Source organism: Apteryx rowi, unplaced genomic scaffold (assembly GCF_003343035.1).
Source record: "Apteryx rowi isolate R43461 unplaced genomic scaffold, aptRow1 scaffold_612, whole genome shotgun sequence".
Taxonomy (NCBI): Eukaryota; Metazoa; Chordata; class Aves; order Apterygiformes; family Apterygidae; genus Apteryx; species Apteryx rowi.
Window position 1 is genome coordinate 158,849 of NW_020450886.1, and position 6,337 is coordinate 165,185.

The window sequence follows — 6,337 nt, forward strand, 5'->3', positions numbered from 1 at the left end:
ACAAACTTATTCAGTCATTTTTGAATCCATGTACATTTTTAGCATGCACAACTTCCCGCGGCAAGGACTCCTACAGTACAGCTACATGCTAATGCAAAGAACCACTGCTTGCTATTTAAGTCTGCCACTTGCTATTTTCATCTGATTTTCCTAGTTTTTCTACTGGAAAGCCTAGCTTTATCTCATTATCTATTATTCATCCCCTTTTCCATATATCTTATGAATATCTTATSGAGCATGGGTCTCTACACAAATTCCTAGACTCTCCCCTCATGATTCCCCTTTATTATGAAAATTAAATTTCCACTTCTACCATCTGCTTTCTATGTATTAAGCAGTCATGTAGCCATAATGACTTTGACCCARCTTCCCCAAGTCTTATTTCTACAACCCTATTACTTGTTGAGACTTGGCAATAAGAATTCAAAAGAAAAATATTTTAAGATGATGAGAGACTGAGAGTTTCAATGTTGTTTCCCTTTGCACAAGTTAAGCCATGTAAGATTGCTGATATTAACAAGGTGTCGGGGGGGGGGTTATTATTCTGAAAAAGGCGTATTAAAAGCAATGAATGAGAAATGAGCAGACATACATCTCTGCGCTCAAAAAATGTGCCTCACTTTGAAATAAAATGTGCTATTACTCTTGGAGAAAATAAAGAGTTATGACATTTCCTTAAAACCCCACCGTGGGCTGGCAGCAGAGCAGAGCAGAGCAGAGCAGAGCACCCACGAGCCCTGGCGTCACAGCTGCTCCTCACACCACCGGCTGACGCTGCTGCCCTGTTCCCCCAGGGCAATTGCTTGGCAGCAGGCAACACGGCACCCTATCCTACAAGGAACGTGATACACATGAATTAAACCTGATTTGAGCAACAAAATTTAAGATAGATTTTTCAGAGCAGAATTTAATTTAGACCCAAATCAAAACCAAACTGCTAATTTTAAACACAAAACAGCCTCCTTACTATTAGCCTCTGCAAATGAGTCTATAAAAGCACTTTTCCAGCAGTAAAGGCAATCTGAGGGTAATCGGTTTTGGCAGTTGCACACATTTCAATTAACATAATCTAAAGAACCACCAGTGAATAAATATCTGCAACTCTATTAAAATCCAAACGCGACACTGAAGAAGCTCGAGCGTGACTCCCCTGGAAGGAAGCCGCGCAAACCCTGCCCTAGCCCCCCCACCACAAGGGGTTTGYGCGATAGAGAGCGAGCCCAGGTGTCGGAAAGGCAGCAAAAATTTGGCGCAGCCTAGGAAGCGAGCAACGGTCTGGCCCGAACGCTAATGAAACCCAGAGCAACGTGAACACGGCACAAGGCACCGCTGTCACAGGGAAGCGGTCAGGTCTCAGCGTCGTGCTGCCCTTCTCCCACTCTCACCTCCCTGAATTTCTCGGCTCTGGAATGTTCTTCCTACTTGGCCTCTCACGCTTATAACTCACCTGTCCAGCCTGTCCCCAAGACTTCTCACAGCTTGTAACCGTGTAGCCCTGTAAGGCGCTATTGCCATCGCTAGTAACAGGCCACAGGCTTTGCACTGAGTTTGCAAGGCCTCAGGACTGAGGCTTCCAGGCTTGCTCTGTCCGAACTTTTCTTGACCTGCCTGTAGTTTTGTTTCGCTTGGTTTAGTTGAACAGCAGTTTTTCTAATGGACTAGGTGTTGACTTTTCTAATTGACTATGGCTAATTGTTTTACTTTTGTTTACCTTTGTATGGTACCACCACCATTTTATGACTGTAACACAATGATATGGTGCAGAGAAATATAGGCCTGGTATGATAAAAGCAGCCCTGAGAAATGGAGACACGGGATGTGGTGCAGAGGACTACAAGCACGGGATGATAGAGTTAGGGCACAGGCTTCACACRGGACCCCCCATAGCTATAAACAACTCACCAATGGTCAGCTGAAGAAATGCAGAGCTGGAGCTGGATAAAATTGGTTTTAGTGGTAACAAAGAGAAGAAGGAAATAGTATTTAGCATACTTTAAAAGCACCATAAATAGTAAATTTGGATGTAATGTGGAATCCAAACCAAGGAAGAAAGAGCAAGGTGGAAAAGCAGGTTACCAAACATACTAAAGAAAACCCAAGTGGATCTTAGGGTAAGGAAGAAGAAAACATCAATATGARCATCTTATTCTTGCTGGTGAAGGACTCTAAATGCTGACAACTCGCCATTACATCCCCACCAGCATTAAAATTAAACCACCCACCTTGGGATCTAGAGGAGCAGAAGAAGGGTAAGAACAACACTGGGAGAAGAAGCAGAAACTCAGATGTGCGTGTATAACAATTTTAACTGTATTATTATTATTATTATTGAAACTTTTTCCGCATAGAAGTATTCCTCCTTTTTCTAAATTAATTAGATCTGGGCAAATAATGTTTAGACTGTTAAGATTTCTATTATTCTAACAATAAATTCTTGGATACAAATATATATATATATATATATATATATATATAAAGAGTGCTTGCTCTTTGGCCACAAACAAGATAACTGAGTGTAACAAAGTTTACAGACCATCGCAACAGCGAACCAGGCTCTGAAAGCCTTCAATTTTATTCCATGCATGTTATTATGCTTCATCAACTGGCAAAATAGATGCAAGCGCTACATCCAGTCGTGTGCRACTGGGAGACGGTGTGCAAGGGAGGGGTCTCACTGCACCAGTTGGTGGGATTTGCCCACTTGCTCAGTTTGTCTTGCTCTCAGCTCACTGCCAGACCCGGCTCCCTGCCTGCCCACGTGGTGCTCCTGCCAGCTTGCTCGAGGCTCCCCTGGGAGCAAAGCTAACGAGTTCCCCACAGGAGGGAGCAAGGACACAACTGGCGGGACAGTTTGCTCCAGGATCTGCATCAGACAGGCTACAGTTGGACTGTACGCTCTCATTTTGAACTAAAAAAAGAAAGCCAACCCCTTYAAAACCCTACCAGTTATGCCTTGGGGCTATCTGCGTATCACACAGATCTCTCCCTTGTGTAGTCTAYGCAGGCAGGACAGAGGTAGCTGGACCAGCTGAGAGCTGGTTTGTCTGGCAGGCAGGAGGAGGCCCTGGGAGGACGTTGGTCCTTAGCTCATTCCACAGTCCTTTGGTCCTCTCTCGCCTGCTTGGACAAACCATCCGTCACAGTACTACTTTGACGATGAGTAAAGCTGACGATAGTATTTGTGTGTTAGCCTGGACCCCCCTGGCCGCTGAAGGTAAAGACTGCAACTCTGCTTGACTCAATATTGCACAGAAACCAGGGTAAAAAGCAGAAGGCAGCCTTCGCTAGCAAGCACCACTCCCGCTGCAACGCACTGCAACAGCCACGGCTACAGCCTGCACCAAATGCTGCAATATTAGCACGAGGGAACGCTCTCTCAAACTAGCAGCTCTGTTTAAAACCTACAGAAGAGGCAAGACAGAGGGCAAACATGGGTCACTCAAGAATACAAAACCTTTTATGCTGTCTCCTCATTCAAATAATACCACAGTGTCTACCGCTGTGGTGTCTGCTGAAAAAGGCAGTMTGGACGTTCCTTTTTGGGGGTATCGCTGTGCTCTTTGTCCTCTTTCCTCGTCTTCTGCAAGGGAGCAGCTCCCTGTGAACCCTTCCAAAGCCACATTGTCCTTCTTCATATCTTTCCTTAACACTCCTCTTTTCCACCTTAGCTGGAAAAAGTCCTCAATAGCATCCAGGTAGTCAGTGTCCTGACACCATTGCTTGCATTGCTGGCATGACGGTCACCGTCTCCGCATTCTTTTCTTTACTATATGGATGTGTTGTCCAGAGAGCACTATTTAAGTTGTAATCCTTTTGCAGTATGAACTATTTCTTTGTTCCATATTTATACAGCGTTTGTACAACAGGTCGCAAATGCATCCACAATACTAAACTATAACTGCAAATCAAGATAATGACTGTAGGTTGACTAGCAAGATCCTCACGACAAGGACCTGACTTCATACGCATCTCTAAAACTCAAGCACATTTTTGCTGTTATATAATTAGCTAGACAAAGACTCTTAACTTAACAGACTATTATTAGGATCACAAAGAGAAGCAGTCAGAAGTTAGAAAACATGAGAATTAAGGTTGCTGTGGCAACCTTCATTTCATCCCATTGGGCACAGACATTATGATACATTGACTAATTACATAATCACACACTTTTTTTGTAGGCTCCCTGCCTCTCTGGAGCTCTCCCAGGCTTACTAGCATGGACAGAGTTCACATAATAAGTTACTACTAGAATTTTGGTTTATATGGTTGAGCATCTGGGAGAATCGGTTTTTAATGTAGCCTGTGTCAGACACCCAGCAAACAACAGTTCAAACCAAACAGTTAAATTTTGGCAAATTCTATATAAACTGAAGATGGTCTTACTGCAGAAACCATCAACAGTCTTCATAAATCTTCCTAAGAAATGGTGCTACTATATCTGTCTGCAATAATAATAATTAACAAGAATATGAGAGTGAATAATTATGGGAGATTTATATTAAAAAAAGAGCCGTTGTTGCTAGGGAACTAAGGAAGAGGTAGAACGCATAAAAGAGTTATAGGAGTTTCTCACTTCCAGGTCATCACTATAACTCAGACTACACTGAGAGGTGCTACAGCRAAAAATGCCAAAGCAAGAATTTATGCATGCTAAAAATGGTTTTCTCTGATGACCATTTGCATCTTACATGGAATAAATGAACAGACTTAGCATAATTCCCACAGTAAAAAGAAATTAGAACTCTGTAACGGTCATAATATCTAAATTAAGGATCTATAAAGCTCAAATGATTTGCCTCTTCTGTATCTTTCTTCCAGGACATATTTACGATAGTAGTGCCTAGAAATTCCTACCTGAGCCAGACACTGACTTTGCTAGAAAATAGCCCCCAGAGCAAAGATACAGTAATCTAACAGGGCAGCACAGATGAAGAGAAGAAATAGATGAAAAGTGATGTTTTAAGTTCTGTTTAACTCTCCTTTCCCTCCCCGCTACTCCCCCTAAAGCAGATAAACCACCAGGAGATACAAATAGCTGCAAAATCAAGTCCTTCAGCTGGAAGTTTTCCTGTTGCTGTGCTTGAGCTGTCCAACATTCATTTCTAATGTATTTTTCGGTAGCATGCTTGGGCTGTCTGCAAATTAAATTCCTCTAAATAGTTTTTAACCATAAAATTGGAAATTTAAAATAAGAAGGAATTCCTGGCCACCTTCCAAAGGACATTGTTGTACATCAGAGGGACATTACCAGGTTGGCATTTGGGAAGAGCTATCCTGTTTCTGCATCCATGTTTCTGAAGAAACATGTAAGCGGAGGGCAAGCATCAGAGAGATTCACTGTCTGGTGAGAGTTTTGCCCATTACACCCTACCAATATGCTTCYAACTTGGCCTGAAGGGAGGAAAATAAAGAATCACACTTCACCATCCATCCAAGCCTTGGTCTTCTTGCTAACTCTATCAACAGTGATTACTACTCTCTCTTTTCGTTGATGTGACAACCTACTAATTGCTGATCTGAGACTCATTAACTAATTCACACAAAATAGACAGAACTATCAGTCCTTGCCTTCCTGAATAAATAGCAAAAGCTCTGAAGCTTTTTCCAAGTCCTGAAACAAGCCTGCCCACTTGTTTTTGAACAGATATTTTGTATAGTCTTACTTTTCAACTATTTACCCTCTGCTACAGATGACTTCTGAGTTGTCAGTGGCAATGCTGATGGTAAGTAAATCATCTAGGAAGCAGAGATYTACTCCCAAGAGCAAGTATTCATTCAAGAACCAGGTCAAATCTTCAATTCATGACTGCAGAAATCCTTCAGAAAAAAATGCGTCCATCCTTCATGTTCAGATCCAAGGCCTGCCCAGACTAATCAAGTAGGAGACGCAATGACGGTACCATGTGTGCTGTTCTGCCAGCCAGGATGAGATCCYTCCCTGTAGCCTTTGCTGGGCAGCGCATCCTTCTCCTGTGCTATCAGACTAGACTATCCCTTCCTGACTAGCTCTTGTGACTGGTCACCGCATACACACTACAAGGTGAGGAGCCAGATACCCCACTATACAATATCTCCTTGAGCAAGGTGAAATTTCTCCCTGTACTTAAAGCATAAGGAGGGCTGAGCTGCCTGGGTTTGCAGATCCAGCCTAAAACACCAGATAATTCAGAGGCAGGGATGARGCAGGCTGATTACTTTTCAAAGGAGAACTGTCAGTTCATATTAAGCAAATTTTCCAAGGGCTGAAAATCGATTACGTATTAATGAAACACTCATCTCAGGGCAATGACAAACCCAGACTATGTTTTTTTTTTTTAAGATCACTAAAGAGACATTC